General features: G+C 41.6%; 1 long non-coding RNA gene across 6 annotated transcripts in view; it reads left to right on the top strand.

Moving 5' to 3' along the window:
* The window catches only part of LOC130578379 (uncharacterized), a 77,645-nt gene that overhangs the window by 10,615 nt on the left and 39,240 nt on the right, over positions 1-27,790 (top strand). For 3 of the 6 annotated variants that reach the window (XR_008965878.1, XR_008965868.1, XR_008965876.1), the window contains exon 2: positions 9,194-9,321. The exons of 1 other annotated variant lie outside the window; for it this stretch is intronic. This is a non-coding gene — a long non-coding RNA (uncharacterized LOC130578379). Of the gene's footprint in view, positions 1-9,193; positions 9,322-22,572; positions 22,696-25,296; positions 25,561-27,790 lie in introns of those variants that run through there. 2 more of the 6 variants (XR_008965879.1, XR_008965869.1) reach the window with 2 other exon arrangements.

The following is a 27,790-nucleotide window of genomic DNA, read 5'->3' as shown; positions in this document are numbered from 1 at the left end:
TTGGGAGGATAAGATGGAAAAAGGAAAAGCAGGCAAAAATGTTGAGACCTCTTCATGTTGCTGGCCATTTCTGTTAGGAGTAGTTATAATSCGCTGAAAATGAGTTGTGAAAGCTAACAGCATGTTAATAGCATTTGTTACAAACACTAAATCCCTTCAGCTGGTACTTCTGATTTATACCTTTCTCTATTTCTTAGATCAGGGAATTCATGGTAAATGCAYTTTGTGTCTGCCTGCAGCCAGGCCAGTAACTGCAGAGCCAAATTTGGGCACTGATGAGTCTACTTCCTTTGGGCACTGATGAATCTACTTCCTAGGGACGGCATGAAATTGCACCCCAGCTTCTTCCTGCTGAAAGGAAAATTGTCCCTGAAGCACCCCAAATGGTGTTTTTTTCAGCTGACATGCATCAAATCCCAAACATGGAGGTGATGCTGGCTGTGCTGTGTCCCAGGATATGGGACACAGGTGTTCAGGCACTGCTTGCAGGGAGTGTGGCCAGGYCCCTTGCAGGTAGCAGTGCTGCTGGATGAGGGCTGGCCTCGAGCCACTGGGCATCCCCATGCTGACACTCTCCCCTACCTTCCACTATGTCTGTGACACTTGTGCCTATGCTCAGGTGTGCTCTGGGTACATAGCTGCTATTGCATCACTCATATTTCACTGGAAGAAAATTCGGTTACTCCACTCTAGCCAGCAATGTCATTACATGAAATAAAAAGGGAACTTTCACCTCACTTAATTCTTTATTGTGTTCACCTTCACTCAGAAGGGGAAAAGAAGTCTATAAAAGTGCCACTAGCTTGTTTCAACTTCTAGTATGCACCCACCTCATTATCATGCCCTGAAGAGGGATGTCAGACACAGCCTGACTGCCCGAGCAGTCATGAACTGGCTCAATTTCCTGCAGAGTGCCATGAAGGCCATAGATATCAACTTCAAAGGTAAACAATTACCTTTTATTATCACACATGGCTTTAGCTCTACCAGTTTCAAATAGCACATAATCACAAGTCTGTGATAACATTTACTCCTGATGAGAGAAAATTCACCAAGTACTAAATTGCTGCTGAGATGACGGGAATATGAGCCAGGCACGAATTAACTGCGATGATGAGTCAGCAGACGTTAATGTCTTGCACCATGCTGGAGACATCTGCTGAGCCGTCCACTGTTGAATCATCTTAAATATTTCTGTGTTATTACCCCTCCAGGAGCAAGCATCAGAGAACTTTTGTGTCTCTGTGTTATATATGCATAAGCTATTTTAAAATAAATATATGCAGGCACATAACAAGTGTATGCATTTAGGTATGTAGGTAATTTTCAGCTATGGGAAAGATGAGCAAGTAGCAACTATTTAAAGTAAAACATGCATGGAAATGCTGATAGCAATTGCCCACATTTGGTGTTTGAAAAGTGATAGCTTTGCTTAGTTGTGGCTCTAATGAGCCTGGGAGGGTGACCTCATGTCTGCACCATACACTCTGAACCTTCATGCAGACCAGCCTGTCCAAGTTCTCAAAGTAGGAATTACAGGTTTATTGAGGGCTTGCCCAGTGTTTTGAAAATTAATCCCTCCAGAACAGCTGCAGGGTGCTGTGCTCAAGTGTATCATCACTTTAGCTTTTCTTAGGTTTTTTTCCCATGTATCCAGAAGTCAATATGTGGTTAGATAAATGTAGTAACTAGGCACTATCAGATGAATTCAGTGGAGAGTTGCAAATGGTCTCTTACATGAGGTGCCTTTTCACTGAGGGCCGTGCAACTCTGCCATAATGTACTGTCCTTCTTCTGCAGTGAATCTTCAGCAGATGCTAAAGGCCGTGGGGTATAACTGGGGATGCCAAAGGATGGCACTCTGAGCAATGTAATCATTGCACAAAGGAAGGGGCAGAGTTTGTATCTGGTAAATCCCCTGTTGCATTCAATTTAACTCACTGCAACAAAATAGYTCACACTTTTTAAACGCAGACTAGTTTAAAGTATATTTTCTGTTCTGGCCTTAATTTAAACTTTTGCATACATAATTACCCAATTGTGTGCACATGAGAACCACAGTAATTCAGTGCACATTGTGCAAAGCTGCATTTTTTGAAACTCYGACTCTCTGAGGTCTGGAGGTCAAAAGTTAATTCTAGTGAGATGTGAGAGTTGTCCATGTTTGCCAAAAAAAAATTGTTATTTCAAGCATTCTGCAGTCTGAGTGTCACCATTCCAATGTGTCTTTTTAAGGTTTCCCCACCCCCTGAATTTTCATATGCGATTGAAAAAGAATATCATCCAACCCACCAAATGTTTTGGGCAGCAAGATGGGAGCAGGCTTGGCTGTTGCAGAGGGGACATGACACAAACTGACAGTGGAACTGGTGCCTTATGGTGTGKCTGTGGGGCAGTGGGACCCGAGAGCCCCATGGTGCCCATCCTCTCTCTCCTGTTCTCCTCACTGCTGCTGATTCCAGGCTTAGCCCCCACTCAAGGCAAGTCTGTGGCTGCCATCTGATGGAGGTGCTCAGGGACCTCATGCCCCTCTTCTTGGGGCTTGGGATGGTTGCAGGTGCCTGCTGGTCCCCACTCATGGGCCTGAGGACCTCAGGTCTTCTGTACTAATAATTCAATGCTAGATGCTTAAAATAGCCCAAAGGAAATGATGTGAACATCCCCTACTTGCTGCGTTTTGCACTCAAACACTGCTTTTTCCAAAAATTAGCTATAGCCACACATTTTGAGGTGCCTTAAACTAACAACTTAGTATTTAATGAACATTAAGTGGAAATTAAATTAATCTAAACAGTAGCTAGGTTTCAGACTTTCAGTAGTGGCTGCACAAAAGTAAGGCAGTGTTTTTAGAGCAAATAAGAAATCCATCCTTTGAGGATTGGTTTACAGTCCTCCAAAATTTTCCATGAGGTTAATAACCAAGTGAAACATCCTGGCAGGAATGATCACATTCCCAGTACTGCCCAGTCATTAGAATGGAACATCAGGAAGTTTCAAGTAAGTCACAGGATTTTTCTGCTACTGTGGAAGACAATGTGTCTCCATATTTAGCTGAAAAAAGCTGTCTCCCATTTTGTTTTGCATGCTGAACTTCTTGGGCACAGTGCATTAACTCTTGTTGAAGTACAAAATGGAGAATTGAAGTGCCAGAACATTTTTGTCAATGGTTTCCAAAAACTATGGAATTTCCTGCCCAGCTACATCAGATCAGCCAACAACTTTGTAATAGCTAAAAACAGCCTGTTGATTTTCCTCCCAAGTGTTTCAGCTGGCCTGGCTGAGCTTTCTCTTTTCCACTGTCTTGAGATGTTTCTSTCATTGTGCACTGTACTGTATTTTTATGGTCAACATATCCTCTAGCAAACAATTTCAGGCTGATGGCGGAAGGGAGWTTGGATTCAGGTTAGAGATTTGAGCCTGGGACAGGGAGCCAGGAATGCCTCTGTTCCTGAATCAGATCTGCCACTAAATCAGGAATCCACATAAAGCAAAGCCACGTGATGAGCAATTGTATGATGATTTAATTTTCTGTGCAGAGGAGGAAGTGAGYCTTTGAATGTGGTTCTCTCCTTGGCATTCCCCCTGCAACTGAAGCTGCGGCTACAGGTGGGCCCATGAGTGGGGGGCATGGAGCAGGTTCCTTCCAAGAAGAGGCAGMGACTGGTGAGGCTTCTGTCTAACTGGAACCAGAAGTTGTTACCAGAGTGGTACTTGGACTGACAGCTCAGTGGTAAATGCAAATAAATTAGTTAAGTATGCCTGTATGAAATTTTCCTGCTGAAAAACTCATTCTATAAAAGCATTTATACTGTATTCTTTATTGTCAGCTAATCCAGCCCAAACTCATTAAATGGCAGTGTGTGGGTTACTCGCTGTCAGTGAAATTATCAAAGGCATTTTTCAGCTGATGCACTGGGAAAGCATGTGCTTCAATGCCAACTAAAACAATAACGAGGAAATGTTATGATCAGACTTGACCAAATGACCTTTCCCATTTTAGATTAGTTCTTAATTTCAGCACAAGGGTCATCCTGTGAGAATAGTCACAATAAGTCACTGCTCACCTCTCACATGAAAAAGAAGTGACTTATTAGAAATCTCACTGTACTCATTGCAGTTAATGAGATGTGGAAAGCTTTATAATTTGATTTGCTGGACCATATGCTGTAAAGGGATACTGCTGATTTCATTCCTCCACATTTAATTTAAGCAGTATGCAATGGCTTCTTCATATGGCTACTTATATAATAAAAATTAACTTGGAGTATAAAAAAAAATACACCATTGTGGGGTTTATTACTCTATGTGGTTGAGTTTCAAGTGTTTTTCATTGAAACATCTGTAAGTAATGTGTAGGTCTAATTTTAAATCCTGGCAAATATTTTCCATTTAACATTTGGTTTTACTGACAGACTTGGAGCGGTGGTTTTCAGAGCTTGTCAGTAACAGATACGTATTTTCAAAGATAAACAGTTTTTTAATTGAAGATAACTGTAACCCAATACCTGCTTTTCCTACCCCTCTTGTATTTTAGTGGTTATGAGCAGCAACACAGACACTCATCCCCTGTCCCCCAGACCTTGGCCATGGCAGCAGCACTGCGGTGGTGCGGGCTGTCCCCCATGGGCAGTACCAGGSATGTGGAGCCACCTGGGGCCACACAACATCCTGAGAGCGAGTGCAGCCCTAGGCATGGGCTCACCAACCCAAGGGACAAGGCGACAGTCCTGAACTCCCTGRGACTGTCTCCTTCAGAGATGTCCCCTGAGCTCTTTTGCAGGAAAAGTTACTTCTGGAGGGTGGATTTGTGCCTCAGCCCCAGGTGGGGCTTGGCTTCCCGCCGCCACTCAGCAGCACACGCTCCGCTCCAAGGGCCAAGTGCGCTCRCTTGCACTGCAGCGTCTCAGCATCACGGCTTTACTCCAGGTTATTTCGGTTTCAGCTGCAGACAAAATGAAACAGCTCGAGCAGGCAGGCTGGCTGCACGGCCCATAAAAGTGGAAAATGCACTGCCTTGTCAGTGGGCGTCACCTGGCCTGGCTGGGGCTTGTGCTCCTGGTGCTTTGTGTGAGAGCCAGGGCCACGGCCGGGCTGAAGGCAGTGGCAGAAATACCCAGTGTGAGCCAATGAAAGGCCAGTTTGGAAGCTAAATGTTAAGATAATTTTCAAAAAGAAGTCTTGAAAAGCTAGAAATGTGGGAGAGTCACTGGTTTCACCTGAAAAAAATGCCATGGCATTATTTGCAATTAATGCCACAATGACCTAATCTCTAAATACAAAGACTGTGTGCTGTAATCTAACCTGTTGGTAAAACCTGAGATCAGGCCAAGAAATCTTGTGTATTTGCTGCCCACGTGGGACTGCTGAGGCAGACCAKAGCCCTGCAGCGTGGCAGGGCTCCATCAGCTACTGAAACACCATTTTGTGCAGTGCTTGGTAGATGGATGGTGCCTATTTGTGTCACCCTACTCCGTAATTCCCTATCTCTACTTTTTAGTGTTTCCTCACCATGATTTTAYGAAGAAGTTTAATCCTGCTTTCAATGAAAAGTAATAATAATAGTACAGTATTCCCTTCAGACCCAGGCTGTTGTCTCATTGAATCCTGAACTGCAGCAGCAGAAAATGGGGTTTTGGTGCAGGGCCATTGGCCATGGTATGGGTCCCTAGTGTGGAATGCTGGTGGGAGGCCAGCAAGGGGCACTGTGGCAGCCAGCGGGAGCACAGGGMCCTCCAGGCTCCTGCAGCCCTGTGCTGAGCCTCCAGGAAAGAGTGTCAGTGTTACCTAATTTAACGACTTTTCATTTAGAGAGAAAAACACTTCTTTGCTACCAAAGACAACCACTTTCATTTAATTTGGAAACKGCCTTTAATATTTTCTGATGGTCTGTGTTGTGGATTCAGCAGCTGAACTGGAAATGTGGGCTTGAGACAGCTCTCTGTGCTTCCTGGGTCTTAGTCTTCTTGGTGGAGACCCTGACAGGGATCGAATCACAGGCTCTTCATGAGTTGACCTCCGGATTAAAAAAATAATCACAAAACCAGGTTTCAGTTTTAACATGTCCCTGTTTTCTTTCATCAGAAGTTTTGAAATGCTTCTGAGGAGGTTGGTGATAGCTGTAATCTCAGCCAGTCATTTCTCATAAACATTGAGAGAAACTGCAGCTTTACTGAATATAGCGTCTGTTTTAAATGGCTGGTGGTTCACTTGGTTTTAATATGAGTACAAGCACAGAGGCAAGTAAAATCTAATGAAAGTGCTTAGAAGATTTTGTTTGGATACCCCACAGCAGCCGTGGTTTATACTGAAAGGGAAAAGATTTCTTTATAGCCAGGTCTGCAGAAGCCAGAAATTTAATTTTGCTCCACAACTTATTTTATTGCATTTTTAATTTTCTCTTGCATTACCCTGACCCTTTTCTATAGCTTTTGACGCCTGGTGCTTAATTACTTATCATTAGCAATGTACATGGGGGCCTTCCTGCATATTTATAAATGTGATCATTAGTACATGGGAAGACAAAGACTTCTTTAAGACCATCATTAGTTATTCTGTTTTCATAGAAATGTTCATTAGAGAAACTACCCACCTGGTTAAATAATTATAATTAAGAATCGGTAATCTCCTTTGCATTTTTAACTTGATCTTGAGGATGCGTRTGCACAGCTAAAGGAGCCTTGTTTGGCCATCTTACTGTCTTTTCTTTTTGGTTTGAATTGTCAAGCAGATTTAAATTATGTGTTTTGGAACTGTGTACTCCATAGAATGATTTATGGAAAGATAGGTTATTAAAAAAAAAAAAAAAAAAAAAAAAAAAACCAGAAAGAAAGAAATCAACCCTGCAATTATCTCTGAATTCATTAACTGTGCACTGGCAGCAAGAGGTTGTGTAAGCCATTTACTGTAATGCACGGTATAGAGTTAAAACAAAATGTCACTGGAGCCTGATTTCCCTGCCCTAGCTGTGGTATTCACTGCAGACATCCAGACTGCGGGAGAACGCTTGCAGAAAGGTATCAGTTCCATGTCAGGCTCTGGTGTTACTGGGAAATGCTGACAATAAGTGTGATGGTGTCAGTAGTCCTGCTCCCAGCCATTGTGGGGAGCTGGTGGGAAACCTGTCCCAAATGTGCACGCCTGCCCATCTGCTGTGCCTGCAGATGGGGAAGGGAGAGCATCACACCGCCGTGCCCACMGTGGGGCACAGGGAGGGCTCACCTCTCAGACACCACGGCTATAGGAAGAGCTTGTCAGTGGCATAAATATCATCTGTAAACAATTAAGCAGCTACTGCTCATTCAGGGCAGTTCTGAGAAGCAAAGGAAGTCTGCAATCAGTTATATCTCCAATTACCATAAAAATATATTAGCCATTCATTCATTTATTAATGATTCATCAGTTAACCACACATAATGAGCAAATAATTAGCAATGCTGTACGGTTGCCAAAATTGAAGAAGTGTTGGCATTTTAAAGATGAAAGGTTGCATTTATGTAAAAAGTCGGGTGGTGATAAAGTTAATACAGAAGATAATTATAAAAGTGCCTGTCCTATTTTAGAGGCTGAGGTCCCGCAAAACTCGCCTAATTGAACCGAAATTAATATTCTTCAGAAGCACGCATGTTACTGGTTCCTCGCTGCTGCATTTAGTGGGAGATCTCCCTTCAGTAAGGTACATCGCACAATATAAGTTAATAAAATGCCAGACAGCAAGACTGCGTTCTTTGTTTGCTCGGTTCAGGGCCTTGTGGAAAACAATAAATTGCATTCATGTCAGCCAAGGCCCATCCCTTTGCTAATTACCGTTTGGTGYTGAAATGACTTCTGTGAAATTGGGAGCATGAAGAAACACACAGCCGTACAAGGGAGGCTTTTCAGGCAGTGGCAGTAAATGTGAGATAGGCCTTAGGCACACAGATGTTAAAACAGTGAATTCCCCTACAGATTACACTAATGGAAACCCTGTCAGGGTAAGTCAGATCTGGGGTCTGTGGTCAAAATCTAATTAATGTTCCTGTACTTAAAAAGAAAATGAATGCCTGGAGGTGATGAAGAACACATAAGAAACTTGCTTGTTTGTAAAATTGCTGGTGTGGATGGCAACTGCCACTGAGCCCTTCCTTAGGAGGYAACACCTGCTACAGGAGGTGCTAGCACTGCTTGGTGCAGGGAGGTGGGCACTGGGCTCAACCCCTCTTGCAAGTCCCACATGAAAATGGCTCTAGGTAGCTGACCCACAGGGAATGTGGATAGTCATCACCGTCATTGAGCACTTCTTCATTCCACACGGCCGCCCAGAGTCAGCAACTGTCGTTGTTTAGGAAATACTTGTACCTGACGACATAAGAGAGGACCAGCTCCTCTTTGTGCGAAAACAAAGGCTCAGCCATCTATGTTGAGCTTGAGGACATTGCCGGGGCTCTTACAGCTCTCACAGCTGCATTGTGCATGGCCTGTGCAATAACAGAGGAAATGAATTTATAATGCAACAATCTCTTCATTTTCACAAGCACAAAAATTCCCCTAAATACTTAAAATAACACTCAGAGTGGGACAGACCTTAAATTTTGAATAAATGAAACCCTAATCCAGTGTGTTGCTGAAACAAGCTTGTTATTAAAGAAATAAATTTGAAACAGCAAGTGGTTTGAGAATTTTGGATTTAATTATTTAAATCTGCTTAAGATAACTCTCTAGCACTGTGTTTGGGTTTCCTGTTGAGAGCATGTTTTCTGGGAAAGGTATTCCACCCAGTGCCTTGGAAATATTAACTTTCTCATGCAATAGTGGTTTAAGCAGTAGAGATGAATAATTATWATTATAATAAGCAAAATATTATATGGCAAATTGGTGGTGTTTCTTGGATGCAGCCTATCATAAAAACTGCACAGAGCCAATCGTGTTTGGAGAGATCACCAATCTCCTTGGTTAAAAGRCACATGGAATGTGGCTCCAAATGCTCTTCAGGTAAAAAGTGATTTCCTCAGCTGTGACTCATGAAATCTGAACCACCAGATTTGTAATTTTAAGCTAATTTGAAGTATCATATGTTATTTGATAGGTAAATATTGCAAGTCAGACTTTGTCCATTGCTGATTGCTGTACTTTAGTTAAAAACTACTACTTCATATTTAGGATATAAGACTTAATGCAGCATAGATCAAGATGACAGAATCTATCTTGTGTTTTGTAGGGTCATAACAGAAGTTTCCCAGATCCTGACAAGAAATGTATTCACGTTGACCCAATCTGCATGAAACCCAGCAGAGGGATGGGAACCAGAGAGGTGTTCCTCATCCCCAGCCACAACCCAGGCATGCAGTAAGTCATCTTCCCTAGCCAGGAGTGCATAGGGAAGTAACTTCCCTCTCTGAGTCATGTTTCCTTCCCCCCGGTTTGTTATGAGACAGAGGGATACAGCCATGCTACGTGCTGGCTCAGTCTCACCACTTGGCTTGGCTCCTGCAGGGCAAGCACACTGTACATATGCTGTGAAGATCAGGAAAGGTGTTTCTGTGCTGAATATCCTCACAAGTACTCATTTATGTCTTCAAGGCAGGATGCTCATCTTAGCCATTTTCTTTCAGTTTCTTTCCGTTTCTTTCAGGTTCTCTGCATTGTCTGTTTGCAGCACAGCTTTTTCAGGGGGATTACATGCTAGTTTGAGGACCAGACTTTGTTGCTAARTATTGCCAACATTCACTCTGTCAGTCATGTCGGCCAGAGTGACTCAAGTGCCACTCAGGCACAGGAATGAAGCCTTCTTTTTTTCCTATTGCTACTGAGGTTGCATTGATGTAACTGAATTTGTTCCTTCAGTCRTGCATATGAGCAAGGTCTTAGGGAGTATTCAGTTTTCTAGCCAAAATTTGTGGGGACAAAAGAAGGCAAGTCCAGACTTGGTATTAATYGAGTTAAATGGTTCAGTTGCTACTCCCAGGTCTAATGGTCAACACAGCAATATTATTGTCTGGTTCCAACAGCACCAACCAACTCAGGAGCTGGTGCTCAGTTCAGCGCTGGGGTCTCTAAAATTCACAACATGTGTAAGGATGCAGTTCAACCAAACCYCAAAGGATTTGCCTAGTTGTCCTCATTCAAGTATGCTTACTGATCTACTTAGTGATTATTAGCAATGTTTTCTTATAGAARTGCTTTTTATTTTCAAGGAAAGGTCCTACAAATACCTTTTTCTTGAGCAATAATGTCTATGTTTATGCGATACATGAGGCAGATGTTGATTTAAAGCTTAGTTCTTGCTTAAGATATTTCTCAGTCCACTGMAAGGGGTTGATTAGTGTCCCCTAGCTGAACCATTTTTTCCCTCTGTTACTTTGACCCACTGATTTAATTAAGGTCTAATAAAGAGAGGGCTGAAAGATTGTTAAAAATACTTCTTTTTTTCACAGATCTGACCTATGCTGGTCTGTCAGTGCAATTTGACTYGCACATGCCCTCTTCAATATGTGAGTACACTGATACAGAGTTTGTCTTCTTTAGAGTCAGTTGTTTTTTCCCTCAATGATASGACAGATTTAATTTTGATTTTAACCAAAGCAAATGCTTTCCTGGAGACTTTCTGCTTTAGTGAAAATAAGTAATGAAAAAATAACCAAAACAAGTCGCAGTATCAAAAGGGAAGACCTTAGAAAGCTTAGTGGTGACCCTTTCTTTTTCTGTTTCCTTTCCCATCCTCCTCTTGCCAGCACAGAGGGAGAAAGAGAAATGAAAACTCTGRGTTTGTTTTTCAATTAACAAGAATGACTCAAAGTTTATGAAACATGGTGCGGTTTTCATTGAAAATACTTGCTACTTTTCAACTTTGTGTCTTGCCTAGGTCAGTGTTAATGCTCAAAAAACTACTTCACAGTACTTGTCACATTGCCAAACTSCTGCTTTCCTCTCCCTTCTCCTCCCACCAGCTCTGCAGTTTGCTACTCTAGGGTGAGAAGAGCTGTTCCCAGCATGCTAATTTTGCCACTGAGCAGGCTCATCTGTATCTTGTAAAACAGAGATTAGGATGAATGTGCACCCTCACCACACTCTGCTTCTGTGGTAGGAGAGGACTTCTGGTGCTGGGGCTCCCAGTGCTATCCCTGCTGTGCCAGGATTGCAATKATGGTCTTCAGAAAAATAAAAAAGGAATAAAAGCCTAAGCTGCAGCTTCAAGGAATGGTTCGATATGCTATTCATGCCTTGAAAGAACAGCATGGCTATCCACAGTGGCAGTTTGTGTCTATGAACCTTCTTAGATGGCTCTCGTGCTCAGATTCCTGCGCTGCAGCTCGTTAGCAGTCGAGCTGCCTGTGGGGCTGCRGCAGGTTTGTAGTACAGCAGGATGTGTATTAAAATAAAAATCCAGTTAGGGGTGGTGTGATCCCAGTGCTGCCTAGGCACTAGCAATTAAACCTGGATGAGAATAAGACACCTGGACTTTGGGACTCCTGGGATAAACATACCACTTGCTGAGGGCAGTCCCTGCCCAGGAAAGCACTAAAACAGGTGTATAAATCCTACTGTGTTCAGTGGGATTTAGGCACCTGCTTAAACTTAAGTGCTTGTTTAGAGAGTTTCCTGAATGAAAGCTTGACAATTGTGCCCGAGAGTAACTTTTAAATTAGTTTTAATTTGCTCATCATAACCAGCTGTCATGAGTGTGTAAAAAAGGGGTTTGATTCTGGAGAGATGAAAGACTTCCCAGGCCTTTGGCTTTCATGTAAGCACACTTGCTGGATGGCCCGCTTGGTGCTGAGCTGAAGCATCCCTGCTCAGCCCTGCTTTKAATGTGTGTTTCTCTGTGGTCCCTCTGGGGCTGCAGTGCCAGCCCAGCCAGCAGCTGCCCCCACCTGCCTGCACCTCACCAGCAGGGTCCCATTGGAGGCAATCTGCAGGCTGCAACGGAGGAGGAGAAAGTCCATCCTGTATTTAGTAGGTGAGTGAAAATGAAAGTTAAAGGAATGGGAGAGGGGATTTGTGTCCAAGTGGAAGAGTCAACTGAACCTCCCASTTGGAAACAAAGCAGTCCTTTTGTGCCACAGGAGTCAGAAAGCTTCACAAGCTTTTGCTTTTAGGATTTTCCCCCCCTCTATAATCCCTTCTTTCTTACAACAGAGTTTGAGGATAAACTTGAAAATTAATTCAATGTTACATTTACACCAATCAGCCTCAAAGGAAAACCAAAATCCAACAAACTCAAATTACTACTTAATTCTGTATGTGCACATGTTTACATGCATTATCTGCTTAGGAGGCGCCGGACTATATGCAGGACTGTATCCATGTAGCTGAGAGTTAYTTTATTTTTTTCTTTATACACATGGTTAATTAATCAATGGATGGTATCACTGTTGTGCAGCWCTCAGAAAGACTAAATTTGCAATTAAAACATTTTAAAGGCTTTCTTCTGTAGATTCCWTAGGTAATTAAGCTGAAGTGCCTGAACATTTTATATACAAAYGTACTGGAGCAGTGGTAGCTGATGTAGTAGTTAAGGTCAGGTAGAAACCAACCTTCCATTTMGAGTCTTTTTCCCAGTATCTCAGTCGAAACCTCCCTAAATCTAAATTAATCTTCCAGAAATGTATGGGAAATTTGGTTTATGAGGGGAAAAAAGGTCTTACATTATTACTATAGTCTATCAGTCTTCCCTCAGCGTGACTCCATTCATTTTGCAATGCGTGGCTGTTCAGCATTGCCACGGCTGAACTTCAGAACGCTTTTGCTGAAATAAGGCATATCATGGGAACAGTCACGTTGGGTGCCCCCACCAAGGCARGAGCAGGAGCTAAACCCTGCCTGGCTGCAGCCCAGGGAGCTGGGGCAGGTGTAGGGAAGCCTTTGTGTGGCCCACAACAAGGGACTTGGGGACAGCATAATCCTCAAGGTGGCTGTGACAAAACTGGGAGTAAACATGGCTTTACTATGTGTCCTGCTGCAGTGCTGCTGTGGCCTGTTCCAATCCCCAAAACCCCCTGCTTGGGCTACAGCTTCCCTCTTTGCCTCCTGAAGCCRTTCCCTCCCTTGCAGTCTTGCTTCCTCTCCTCCTTGCCAAGTACACTGACTCCAGCCTGATCTGAAAGTTAATTTTAACAAACATCCTGGGCCAAGCCAAGTTAGGATCTGGAGATAGGACATGCCGTGGGAAGGGAGAGGGGTGGGTTGTAAGGGAGCATGAATGCTCAGCCTTGTAATACGTGTGAGAGCTGATGCTCTCTGAGCAATCGAGTGCTTATTATTATTTCTCTTGGATAGGTCACCTGGGAGTGGAGGAATTTTTCATTTTAAATTAAAARGAAATCTTTTATAATGCTCATTTCTAAAAGCAAAAAAAACCCCACCTCATCATGGAAGCAATTAGATGGAGGACATATTGAAAGGAGTGATTAGTTGTTAATTTTTGAGCTGTTGGCCCTGACAGAAGGTTTTATTTTGTCAAGGATTTTTTAAAGGTRTCTTTCATATGCTTGTAGTCCAAGGTTACTTCTCATTCAATAGCAATTACTGTGTGTCTATTACATGCTGGAGACAGCTTGAGGTGGATGCAGCAGTCCCCATCAGAACATGTGTCAAGTCAAAGTGCCAGCAGCTGTCTGAGCCATGGGATAATTGTTCCTATCTGTTTCTGCTCTTTTCCAAGTCCCAGTAAATGTTCTAGGGACTAACTTCCCCCTTCCTTGATGCAACCTGGAAGTACAGTCCAACAGTTTTCATTTTAGGTTCTAAGTCAGCCGTGTCAAGATTTGAACAAGAACCAAGGAGGATAATGGGTCAGATGTAAATAAGAAGTAAAACTACTGGTGAAATAGGTTTTCTTTATTTTTGCCCATCAGATTACAAACCTTAGCTCCACCATCATTTAAAAAAAAATTGAACCTGTAACTGCTGTATGACTGCTCTATTGTATTAGATGGAAACCAACTAACCAGACACCACAATACAAAAAAAACCTCACATTGTATCTCAGAAAAATATGGGGCTGAAAACACAGGAAAAATGCAGTCTTGTTAAAATGTGGACATGATTCAGTAATGGAATGAGTAGAGAAACTTGAATGGATCAGAGTCAAAAACCACTCTGCTTAATTCTTGAGGTTTTTTATTTGCCATTCAGCTTACATCAGTGTTAACATCTACTGAGAAATGCAGCCATTTACAATTTGCAGTTCAATGTGTTACTTTAATTAGTATGAAAATTAAAGGGCAACTATAGGCCAATGTGAATGATTATGGAAATACATGTGCATCACATGCTATGCTCTCATTTWATTAATCGTCTTGTAAACTATATCAAGCACTTTAAGTCAGTTGCTGAGTATAACAACTCTATTTAAAATAACCACTTAATACTTAACAGGATGTGGAGAAAACACTAGCACACGACTGCTTCTCAAGTTTCAGTGTCTGAGATTTTTTAAAGCTGACCCAAGTCAACCCAAAGAATGTTTAACACCCTGTGTCTGCACACAAGAAACTCTGTGATGTAGAGACATTCAATTACATTTTTTAAAAAGTGAGAAACATTTTGCAAAATAGTGACTTTAGAAAACTAATTGGCAGCAGCAAACTTGAGAGTCAAAAGCCAAAAGCTAGAGGGGACCTTTTACTACAGTAACYCTAGTCAAGGAAAATGAACATAAAGGCATCTTTGTTTCTCAGTCAAATTAGCTGATTAAGAAATAAAACATTTTAACATGCTTTAAATGCAGCATTAATTATTTATATGTAAAAAAAATTAAAGCCAGGTTCCATGAATTACACTTTGTGTGTGTGAATTGAATGTTACGGGAATACTAATCCTTTTACATTCATGCCATACTTCATTAGGCAAAACTAAATATTAAGGGCTCTATTCATTCAAAAAATTCTTATACATTCAAGTCACACCTTTTCTATGGCCTTTTTTTCCCAAAGAGTATAATTTACAGCACTGATTTTTAAGTATGATTCAGAAAAAGCAATCTGCTTCTACAGGATAGGCTCTAATAAACAGGTAAGTTTAGAAAAGGACAAGAATACAGTGGTGTGTCTTGCTTGTCATTGGTGTAAAAGACTAAGTAATGTCATGCAGTCTCAAAACTGGTGTAATATAGGAAATCAGATTCATTACTAGCAGGGTAGCTCTGAAATCTCTGAACCTTTTTTTGTACAGATTGGTTTGTAAATTATTTTTCCCCCTCATTCATTGTTTCCAGTGATTGGGTAGTCGTTTATTCAGGAGAATGAAAAAAAAAAAAGGGTGATTTACTCATGCAGAAGTGTTCAGGGATGTATTTTTCTGTTTTCCGTATAGATCTATTTTAGCAATGGTGTGTTCCATGTTTGGCTCCCTGGGAGGAGAGTCCACCCACTGAAGCTGCATTGATCTGTGGGATGTGGTTAAACACCCGCTAAGACTGAAGCTGGGACCATCAAAATCAGTTGTCTGCATTTTTCTGAACACGGACCCATGAGTTAAGGAGCTTGTGCATTCATCAATTGTTTTGCTAACCCTGAAGTGAAAAGAAATAAGAATTGAACTCTGGTTAGTTTCAGCTTCTTTCGTTTGGTGTTTTGTTGTTGTTTACTGAGTGAAGAGAGAAACAGCTAGAACTGTGCAATGATGATCATGTTGAACTTTCAAAATAATTAGAAGATTCACTTAACATTAAAGTAATAACTTTAAAGGAGAGAAAGAGGGGGAGAGAGAGAGAGAAGGGGGTGGGGTGGAAAGCAAGAAGTTATTAAAAAAGGGTTACCCAGAAGCTTGCAAATTGTCAACTGGCTGAATTTAAATAAACTTTTGGGAAACAAAATATTGGGAAGTAGGACAAGGCGTCAGATGGTTGGGTAAGATTGATGTATTTAATAGTTTAGTTAATATGGATCAACATCTGCCTTTAGTTACATCTGCACAACCCCCTGACTTCAGCCGAGTTGTACTTTTGCAACCAAGTTTGGACTGATGTTTTTAAACAGGCCCCAGTGCAGAATATCTGCAGAGAGCCTGCGGTGCTCAGTGCTGGTGTAATCAGGCAGCTCTGGAGAGAAAGGGTAATACAATATGTTATTGTTTCTCATGTAATTTTTAAAATACWTTGAGGAGTAATATATTTTTTATAATAGGGTGCTCCCTGTCTCTTTAAGCAACTGTCAGATGTAGGATGTCCTCGTGCCAGAATGCTACGGTCTGCTCCCTCTGTGCAATTGTTAATTAAATCCATCCCTTATTGTAGAGCCTGCCTAGTCTCTTACCCATTCTGCTTATCTGCGATGCCAGATGATGCTCAGTAATTCATGGCAACCTGCTCCCACCTTCAATAGGGCCTCCTGTGCACTGACCTTAACCAGCTTCACCTTTTCATTATTCCCAAGGAGRACAGAGCCCCGAAGGTAACAGTTTTATCAACTTTTCCTGTTGACCAGATGACGGTTCAGTGATAAATAAATGGAGTGTGCTTGAGCTGGAGGCCTCCCACACGCCATCACTCCCTRTCCTCTGGCTCTCGCTGCCTGCCCAGACACAGAGCTGTGCATGGAAATGGAACTGTCCTCAAAGGGCACTGCAGCCTGCCCCGCTGCTGGCAGGCARAAACCACCTTTGCCAATCCAGGTAATGCTACTCTGCTGCTCACCATGTCAGCTGAAAAGTTTCTCTGCTTGCTATTGAGCTATGYCACCTGAAAATCTCTTTTCCCCAGTGGTAAGTCTGATACACAGGAGCTGGTAGGAATATTTTCATAGCTGACAAGCTGTTTCCCATGAACAGTGTCAAAGATTTAAAAGCCACTTCTGCAAATAGGACTTTCTGGCAAATACAGTCTAAGCAAATCTTTTATTATTACCACATGGCTAGAAATACTCCTAGAGTTCTCCTGAAAATGGGTACTGTACCAGCAGAAAGCAATATTCCGTTGGCCTGTGCATTGCCTCAAGGGTATTTACTATGGTAATAAGATCAGTAATTCATCTCCTAAAATCACTGGGAGTACAAATGCTTATTTAAGTAGATGGTATCTTGATTACAACTGAGTCAGGAGAGTTCTTAAAGCTGCCTGTTTAGGCTACAGATCTTTTTTTAAAGGCAAAGGGCTGGTGAGCACAAGAACATCATGTTTCATAGCTACCTTACATTTTCAGCAATTCACAGTAGATGCACATCCCTTGACAAAATGGGCACGTACAAATAAGTCAGGAAATTATGCCTGTTGAGTGGTTTTTTTTTAGTTTTTTCTTTCCATAGAAATCCAATGAAAAGAGAGATAAATCTCCATATCTAAATGTTAGAACAAAAGAATCAGAGAGAAAGACATASTCTAACAGTATATAGAGCCATTTGAACCCCATTGTCCTGGGAGATGCACTACCAGCATCCATTAAGAGACAGCATTGGCCCAGAAAAACAAAAAGGGGAAAGATCTGGAGGTTAAATGATTTGCTTCATCACGAAGTAGGCCAGTGTTGGAGAAGTATCCTGTGTTCTTGAGACTCTTGCAAACTACCATCTGCTAGCTCACAAACTCAGCAGGCCTATTCTCTGGAAGTCTTGGAGGCAGAAGCCACCAGTCTTGGTCAACTGCTTTTGTTTGTTTGCAAATCTGATCAAGAGCAATGATGAGTTTATGAAAAAGGCATAGAAATGGAAGTTTAAGGACATAGTTTCTAATCCCAAACCCTGTCACAGGAAGTATTCACAGAAAGCTTTATACACTCTAGAGATACAGAGATTCATCCAATTTGTTTATTTGAGGAAAAACGTAGTTTGGCTTTTGAGGATCCAAAAGCAGTGCCCATAGCCTGCGCCAGTAAGGTGTCAGGTAGTCCATAGTATTTCACATTGGCGACGTGACACTGAATGTGAATCACAGAAAAACAGAGCTAGAAGTTCCTAAAACAGACGTTCTCTAGTTTGCCAGGAAGCCTGGGCCCTTAATGAGGACATGTGACTGAAATGGAAAGCATTAGCAGTTTCTCTGCTGAAAGTTGCTCTGTACTTTAAATTCATTGATACCACTCCTTCTATRCACAGTTACGAAGTTGAATATCACTGAGGTGTGTGCATATTTGATGAGAGAAATAGTTGTTTGTGCTCTTTATGTATTTCAGAAATTAAAGATTTTTCAGCAGGCACAATTCTGCCTTATGAGCCAGAATTTTCCCTCTAATTTTTTCTGCAGTCATGGAGCATAACAAACATTTGAAATAACTTTCCAGCTTGATCACTGTTGTCAGACAGAGTACAAATGCAAATGAAACTAGTTTTTTTGCTGAAGTTCTCTAGATTCCACCAGAATGTATGGAATTGTCTTTCATTAGTTAACAGTGCTTAACACTTATGTAGCAATTTCCATCCTCGGTGAAAAGCTTATTAATCAATGCAACACCTCTGAAAGGAACATTGCTATGTATTCCTATTAGAGTGTGAAATTTAAAATGTATGGATGTGCTCTGAAGTGTTGGTCAAATGGCCAAAGAAATCTTGGTTTCAAATTTGTGAGTTTGTGGTTTCTGTCCCCTGATTAGACCAGGCTCCTTTGACACACAGACCCCTTTATGCATTTAATAGATCAAGCTCCACTGGGTTTAGAGCCACACATCAGCATGGCCATACCCTGACTTTGAAATGTGGCGATAACAGAAATGTTTTCTGTAATTGCTGCCTTGAGGACCTGAAATGGGGATACAGCACACTGCTGTGATTTGCTCTTTGCAGCTTTGTTAAGAGTCACAGGAGCTGGAATGTGTGTTTCCAGTGCACAGTAAAGAGGGTTGTGTTAAATGACCAATGCCTTTTTTTCGTGCTAATAGGTGTGACCCTGTTAGTCTAACAAAGAAGTCAATCCTGACATAGCAATAATTTTGTATAGAGTGAAATCCATTGGATTCCCTCACCCYTTTTCAATGCCTTCTCTTGTAGGACACCAATGGTACTGCTGATTTGCTCTCCTTGCAGCCAAAAAAGTGTCAGATGAGACTGTTTTCTGCTTGCTACATCCCAGGAAAAAAGGTATATTCTATCCAATAGGCTTGGTTTGGAAAATGAGTTTTGCTGAATGTTACCAGCTCTGCAGAACCACCAGGCAAGTGCAGTGAAAAAGGCCTCCTATAAAGGTTATAACAAAAGATAAACCATTTCAGTTGATGACTAGAGGCATATCAATAAAAATCAACTTCTGCATATATCAAGTGGCTGATAGCAAGTTTGAAAGCTTTTTCACTTCTCTGTTGGTACTGTCCTACTGCAATAAAACACATGGATTTCTCTGCTACCCTTGCAGATAACCCCCCCTCATGCTGCATGTAAGAAGAGCTTCAAGAATTCTAAAAAAAAAAAAAAAAAAAAAAAAAGTACAGGAAAGTTTTGGTTTTAAGTAGCTTAGCCCATTGCTTTTAAAGGCGAAAATGTCTAAACTATAGCAGGAGGGGAGCTGTTAAACATCTCATTTTTCGCTCTGTCGGTACGCAGCCTGTGAGACTGTCAGCAACCAGGTTTTAAATCAGCCTGCTCAGTGATGACAGCCCTGCAATGTGCCCCATCAGCCAGGAGAGGAGCTTTTGGGATGTCTGAAGAGAAGATTTCAGATGACAATAGCTATCTAAAAATTCACCCCTCTGGCAAGTCCAGAAAGCATCGTCCCTCTGCTGGGTGCCTTGACAGGACAGAGCAGGGCTATGGGCCAAGCAGAGCAGGCTCCCACACATCTGCCTGCAAGGCACAGGCTGCAGTCCCATTCTCACTCTCTCCTCAATAGATAAGTTGCTTGGTTCTGCCCATGTTTGAGGTTGAGGCTTGTAGCTGCTTCTGTCCCTCATGGATACCGAGTCTGGTCTCTCAGGGTGTCTGGTGTTTGGCCTTGTGCTGTYAATAGGAACCGATTGCTCCTGTTGGAAAGGACTCTGTGTTTTGAGGACTTGTGCATCCAGACATTGTGAAACATTCATACCTAAAAGCAATATATGAGTTTTATGTGATTTTGTATGAGAAGCATTTTAYGGGTTTTTATGACCAAACCTGTATATCTATTTCATTGCCTCATGCACATGGAAGTCTTAAGTCAGCTCTGAGAAGCCTACAAACCTTGGAGAAGTCAAGGGCCTTCTAGAAACTCTTTCTGAGTTGAATTTTATAGTTAGTTGCTGTTCCTTCTCACAAGAAAAGGAAATTCAGGTTCATGAAACTTCAAAAACTGGGAAAGCACCCTGAAAATATCAAGGTTGATCTGCTTTGTTTAGAAATTGATTCCAGCTACAAGTTTTGGATTTGGTCTGGGTCCAAATAGTCCTTAATTCAAAGGTGAGACCTTTACCCTACTGGTGTCAATGTGATTTCTATCATTGGTTTAACTGGCTGAGGGTCTATGCTGTGTTTAAAACCAYAGATTTTTAGTTTGACCTATATGTAATGTAAAGACAGGTATTAACTGGGAAGTCTAAATTTCTGGAAGTCTCTCTCTCAGTAGTTCTTATTAAATTCACTACTCCAGCATAATGTAGCTTTCTRTTCTAATCATAGCATTGCTGTACTTGGGCATGGCACATCAAAGGGGTTACCTTGGTCTCGTAGCAGAATCCTCCTTAGATTCGCTYACTCTAGGGACCCACACCAGATTTTCCCGGTTCTGCACACAGGCCAGATTTTCAGCTCCCTTTTAATCTTTGACAATTTGAATTTATATGGAAAACTTACAGGTGACAGTCTGGCTACATTGAGACAAGTAGGATAGAAACCATGTCAGAACAGTCCCTGAAAGTCCTACGATGTGCTTAAAGCATTTCAAGAGAACCCTTGATCCAAAGTATCAAAGGGTTACAGTAAGATCAAGAAGAATTAAAACTGATGGTGTGCCAGAAATCACGTGCAGCACAAGGTCATTACTCACCCTCGTTAAAGTGGTCTCAGTACTGTGGCCTGATCTGAAGCTTAATTGAAAAGTTTCAAATCATGCATTATAACGAAGACAAGACAGGCACTGCCCATTCCACGACCCCTGCTAAAAAAGGCAGATCAGTAATAGGGCAGAAATCTAAGCAATTGCTTGAGGATAATCAAGGCCTAATGAGGTATCCACTTCAGTCTTTTAAAGGTGGAAGAAYCTCTCCCTTGCACCGGAGAGAACGCAAGGGCTGATGTGAGCAGGTTCCTACATCCAGGAAACAAGCCATTTGGCCAAWGTAGTTACTGTCCTTGGCAGTCAGGGGGATACAGAGGGTGACACAATATCCATGGTGCAGGTTTTCAGCTGAACAAAATGCTATGGCCGGGAAAGCCTCTACTCGGTTCCCTTCTTTTGCAATCATTTTCTGTTACCCCACATCTTGGCCCAAAGTAATCCAAAGGAGCCCATCAGGTCTAAATTATTAGTTATATTAGGAACCAAGAGAGTGGCAATAGGAGATATGTGACTGCTGATGTTATCAATTTTCCCTAAAAATTCACAAAAAAACCCCCAAAATCCGTTGATGTTCAACTTAAGCATGATAACAAACTGCAAGACACAATTATTCAAAGAAATCAAGTATCTCCTTGCCATCTTCCTCTTTTTTTTTGTTCTATTATCTGTTCTAGCAGAGAGATCAGGGTCCATATCCACATGATTATCTTCATATCCAGCTGCCAGTTGTGAAAGCTGCTCTTCCTGGGCTACTGCTTGGGCAGCCATACTAAAGGGTTTGCATATGCCTCTGCCCAATGAGCAGTTACAGCATGGAATCACCTTTCAGTCAGCAGAAGCCAAATGGTTTTTCAACTTTTTWAAATAGTCATTTTAACCCATTTTAACCCATATCTGTATGATGTGCTTTTGGCAGGAGAGGGTGTCTCTCCAAACTTGTATCTGTTTGCTGAGCAGATGTGCTTGCTGTTTCTAATATCTCCTGTTTTGGTAAGATCTCATTCCTGTCTTGAAATACACTGGCCATGGAAAGCTAAACTAGAGAAAAACATCGTTTTGGGTTTTGGGTTCAGTGACAGAGGACAGCCTTCAGTGATCAACTTGCTTAAAAGCATCATACTTAATGATAATTTATAAAAATTGTTTAGCACCATGGTACATTTTCTTTGGCCTTCAAAATCCTCCCTAATTTTAAGTACCTTTAAAATCAAAGCACCTACTTTCTTTGCTGTGAATCCTGCTTTAATTATCTTTTGCTTTTTCATATAATTTCCTTCAACTTTAAACATGTAGCCWGAAAAAGAAGGGTAACATTAAGGAAAAGTTATAGTAAAATAATTAACCCCTCATTTCTGCARCTCTTTGGATAGCTGTCTTGAAGACCATGAAAGATGCAACTGGCTTCACCGGGACACCCTTGAGCTYTGCACTAAACCATGTGTTTTGCTGRTSTAAGACTTTCAACATATGACATATGGCATCTGCTCTACAAAATATTACTTGTTGGCCGACAGCCCTGCTTCTGTCTGTTGCTTGCAAATTAATACTGCAAGTCTGTGTGCATAAAAAGGTTGTCATCACCAGTGCCCGTGGTGACTGCAGGCTGCACCCACCAGCCTGAGGACTCTGCATCAGGTCTTTGTGTGTTAAGCTGCTGGTGTTGCCCATTGAAGCTGTGGCTGAGCAGGCCTGCGAGGGGAACAACCGGTGCCACTTTGTTTCCAGGTGTCTGGGGACAGCACTGGAGGGGCATTACCAATTGCTGCATGGGAGCTGGAGCCACCAGTGGGGCCAGCAGTGAGAAATGGGCTGCCTGTACCACACTGAAGGTACAGTGTCAAGAGGCATTTCTTGATTTATTGGTTCTTGTTAACAACCAGTGATTGATTTAGCCATTTAAAGGAYATTTTTACTCATTTTGCTTGCATATGAACAGGGACAAAATACAGATGGAGGGATGTCTAGTGTGTCTCAGGATCTGCCTACTCTTCTCAGGAGTCTGCAAACCTCAGCTAGGTCTGATCATTTCRACTTCAGGGCTGCATTTTCCTCATCTGTTCCTGACAATATAATTCCCTGCTCTTTCCTTAGATCATTGCACCATTCAGATAACTCACTGGGTCTCATCTTACAATACCTTAGGTTAGGGAAAGTTGAGCCTTAATTTGTTTGTTTTACAAGTATTCTGCATGTGTGCATGCAGTGTGTGTGATGGGCCATAGACCATGGACTGGCCGCTGCTGGTTTGACTGTGAAGGATGAGAAAAACTTCCAAAGAACTTGCTATGGAGGAGGGCCATGAAAGGGAACTTTGCAACCTACATGCAAACCCCTGTGTTTGATGAGTTTTAAGTAATGAGGGGAAGAAAGATCTGTTGTGGGGTTTTTTTTTGGTTGTTGCTTTTTAATGCAGATCCTGGAATCCATGTAGCAAAAACCAGGGTAGTTGAGTTATCAGTAGTCGATGAGAATATCAGAAGAGTAATTATTGTATAGTCCTATTAATAAAATTGTACTGTGGCTCAAAAGGAAAAACAGAAAGGTGCCAAAGAGAATCCGGTGAATTACTCAAGGAGGAAAAATAGTTTCTATTATTTGAATCACAATATCATCTTGTCTGCTTAGCAGAGAGCTCYGGACACTTATGGAAATTCAAAACATTTCCATATATCCCAGTCCAGATTGGAATTAGAGTGTTGTAAAGCTTCCCTGGAAGCCAACATTTATCTATTATGTAAGCATATTTAGATTTCATTTTGAAATGGTTGTTAAAGGCTATCCTTTGGCTGCACTCTATCTTTCTTTCTAACTTTTTTTTTTAAATAGTTGAACTCTGAGATTTTTTTGCTAAGAAAAATGTACTTACAGAACCAGAAACATCTGAATGACCAGKTACAGCATGTACTAACCCTGAGAGTTATCCATTGAATCTGCTCCCCTCCTTCAATTTATTTGCTGTTTTTCCAATCATGCCTTGCATTAATGTTCTACACTTAGCTAARCTGTGTGTGTTATGTTTTAGATGTATTTTTGTTTTGTCTAAAAAATTTCCAAATTGGCATTAAGTATTCAAGATGTAATCTCTGTAGCAGGAAACTAGTTATCAGATTCATATAAAATAACTGGGCTATAGAAATAACTCTGAGCAGAAAGCTTTTTTTTTTTCCCTTAGAATTAATTTAGAGGGAATTTAATGCCTGTGAAAGGTGCTGGATTGCAACATCAGAGAACTGAAGCTGCTATTTAACCACAGAGCGGTTACAGGATGGGAGATGGCTTTACAAGATTCCCCATGAGGGTTGACAAAATATTTGTCTCAGGTTTGGTGCCTTTCATCTAGCTGGAACAGCCAAGCTTTCATGTGTTAGTAACAGTTGCTCTGTGGTTGTTAGCTTTCACTTGGGTGAAAAAGGCCTTCTGTAAAATGGGGGGGGATTTTGCTTTTGTGATAGCTGGCCAACATTTATAATATGATTAAACCTAAAAGACCAGATTTATTACAGCTGAATTGGCACATCAGTGTAAGAGACTGTTGTGAGTAGCAAACTCAGAGCACCCTGTCCTGTCCCCGTGCCACAGAGGCAGGTGGAACTGGAAGGGAAAGAAAAGGCAGACACGGTGACCTGTACCCCAATGCATGCTCTGCCATACTCCCTGCAGTGCCCCTGGGCATGGTGCCACTGTGCTTGGACCACTTCAGAGGGACTCTTAGACCCAAGTTTGCACCTTTTGCATTCTTTTGCCACCTGTTTATCAGAGAACAGATGAGAGTGGTAGGCTCTAAGTTGTCATTATTGGAACTATGCCAGGTTCAGGGTCCAGTTCTGATCTTTTCTCTTTGTTTTTCCCAGCATTTCCAGAACAGTTATCTCTGAAGGCCATGTATGGTGTCCGTGGTTTGGGTCATAGATCTCAGTAGTCAGTTCTATTACATGGATTGGGACAATATCAATATCAATATCAATATCATGTGTGCTCACTGCTAGTCTTGCCAGCTGCAGGAGACACTGAAAACCATTTCTCATTATACAGGTTAAGCTTCAATTTATATTTTCTACTTAGTTAAATTAATACATGTGGTGTTGATGGTTTTTACTGATTCCATGAGGAGGGAGAGGAGCTAATAGCCTCAGGGTAGTTCTAATTCATACAAAGGGAGAGACTTTCACGGTAATGCCTGCCTACCTCCTGAGCTCATCAGGAGAAGCAAATCACCCTTTTCATGTCTCCCMTGTGCCTGGTCTCACAGGCCCATATGGGACATGTAGCAGGCTGTCCACCATGGCTCTGCTGCTCTCACAGCAAGGCCAGCTGAAATACACCCATGGCTGAATGGACCAATGGATTTGTTACTGTAACATGAAGTCAACTTAYGCATAAGCCCCCTAGGAACCAGTTAAAAGTTTTTCCTGGGAAGCCACATTCTTCTGCTGGTTGTGGTATGTTGGACAGAGGCTGCATTCCCTCACACTGGAATTTCCTGTATTAGCACTGCAAAGGAGTGGGTTTATTTTGTAGTCCTTGAGATGTCTGAGCTTCATGGATTTCACAGCCTTTCTGCACCATGAAACAAAGATCTAGTTTCCACTGAGGCATTGCAAAAGGATGAGCATCTGCTGACTTGGTCTTCTGAAAACTGTTGACCTCCAAGACTGGAGGTGAACCAGACTGGGATCATTTCACTGAAGACTGAGGTATTGACACAGCTTGCATGTAGCTTGCATTTGCTTTCTGCACTAATTTTTAGAGCTAAAAGAAACATTTCCTTTTTCTGTTGTCAATTTAGACCCTAGTGTACTGATGAGGGAGCTCATGTTGCTTCTGTTTTTGCAGGAATGTGGTGGTTACAATTTGTAAAACATAAAACTAGGCCAAGGCACGGGCATCCTGCATCAACATCTCCCACCCTAAACAAGCTTGTCATCTTCTGGGCTTGTGGGCTCAGTGTTATAAAGGCAATGTTATAGGCTCACTTTGTGATGAGAGCTTTTTAGAGAGGCCTGTGCAATCTCTCTTTTCTCTAGCTCATGTGACTCCAGCCAGCTGTGCAATTCCCACTTCTTTACTTAATCAAAATTGCTTGTCATATATACAGTCCCCAAATTTACAGCTTCATTGAAATGAAGACAGGTTGTGTAAGACTTTCTGCACAAAAATATGTAATAAGTTACATTATATTGAGTTTTGTGGAAGAGTGGAAAATATCTGTTTGGTTTTGGAAATACTTTATAGAGTTATTTAGATGCCAAGTTTTTCATTGTTCTGCTAATGTCTTCCTGGCCTGTAAGGTTTTAAAAGATATACCTAACAAGTTTTGCACTGTGGTGTTGAGTCARGTCTCAGACTTTCACAAGAAATAAAGTGGCAGATGTGATTTTGTAGAACAGKTTTTCCAAAATTGCCCCAGCCCAACTCGTCACCTCTCTCCTTTATGCACTTCCCCATCTTAATCTGTGACAGTTTGCCAGGGACTCTGAGTAATTGGTCAAGTGGACTGAAATGCTCCATTTTCCCAGTATTTGTACTTTATGACTAATCTACATCATAAGTTTAGGATTTTTTCAATCTAAGTAAGGATACTTCSTATCTTAATTATATGCTAACATTTTGCCTTGTGCAGGATTAATATTATGTAAACTGTAGGCCTACCTCAACCATGTGTCTCCTATATCTGCAGCCCAGAAAACCACTTGTTTTTTTTCCCCAATGTGACTCTTGTGCTTCCCAGCAGGCCAACATGAACTTTCAGAATTGTCAAAAAGCTCCACAAATAAGCAGTCAAACCTCCCCCATCCAAACCTTCCCAACAGTGTCTTTCTTTTATGTCCTTACATCCTTTTTTATAAAATTTGCCTTGGTAATCAATATGTCCCAAACCTGTGGAGTGTCTTGGTGGGAAATTTCATCAGCCTCCGCTTAAAGAACACTGCTCTGCTCTTATGTCCCTGCTGCAGATCCCTGTGAAAGAGGATGCCAGAGCTGACTGATCTCATCTCTCCCAAGCACTAATTTAATTTGCAAAGTGTTGTGGTTTTTCTTCTAAAGTGTGTGAACTTTCCTTACTCTGTGTTCTTGAAACATGAGTCAATGCCCTGTTTTCATCTGTGTGGCCTCAGTATGTATCCTGCYTTTACATAAAAGCCTTCAAAGCTGTGTGGCAAAGATGGTATGAAAATAAATAGCTGTTCAAGCAATGGAATTAAATTTTCTATGGGTCCCACTGATCAGACGTTTGCAGTGGTTCTTACCAGTGACATTCTTATTGGTGCTAATGGCCAAGCCATCACACTTGGGTGGCTGTGTCTAGAACCTTTGTCTTGATCACTGAAAACTAACTGAATGTAAAGCAGAGCAGTGCAAAACAGCTGAGCTGTGGGGCACTGTTCACTGCATATATAGAGCCAGGCCATGACCTGTGTGCTCAAGCAGGGGGCTGGTGAGATCCTGCTATGTAAATATAAACATAACCATGGTAGTTTAAAATTTTCATTGAATTCTTGGGGTTTTTTTCCTATCCAGAGTTCATACTTATGATTTTTATTTGAAGCCATCTGGCATTTAAATCAATTATCCATGTATTACCCATGCCAAGCTGGGGTTTGAACTTCTTTTTAAAAATTCCCCTTGTTTTATAATTTCATCTGAATAGTTTTAATCACTTCTTGTTGTGAGCCATGATGCTGTACAGTAGGCTGCACATCACTGAGAAGCTTCAGTCTAGAGGTAGCTGCACTTCAGTGCCAAGAGAAATAATAACTGGATGGATGGTAAGCATCTGGGATTGATGTGGTTTAAAGGCGCTGTTCATGCAAGCTACTATCAAAGAGGGAGTTAGGGATGAGATTCATTCTTAAAATGCAGGTGCTCTCATGCTTTCTCTGACAGATGTGTTCCAACAGTGTTTTGAATTCTGTTTAAATTTTG

This window comes from Malurus melanocephalus, unplaced genomic scaffold, assembly GCF_030028575.1.
Source record: "Malurus melanocephalus ecotype Western Australia unplaced genomic scaffold, MMel_1.1 scaffold_8, whole genome shotgun sequence".
Classification (NCBI taxonomy): Eukaryota; Metazoa; Chordata; class Aves; order Passeriformes; family Maluridae; genus Malurus; species Malurus melanocephalus.
The sequence above is the reverse complement of the archived record's forward strand: the minus strand, read 5'-3'. Positions and strand labels throughout refer to the sequence as shown.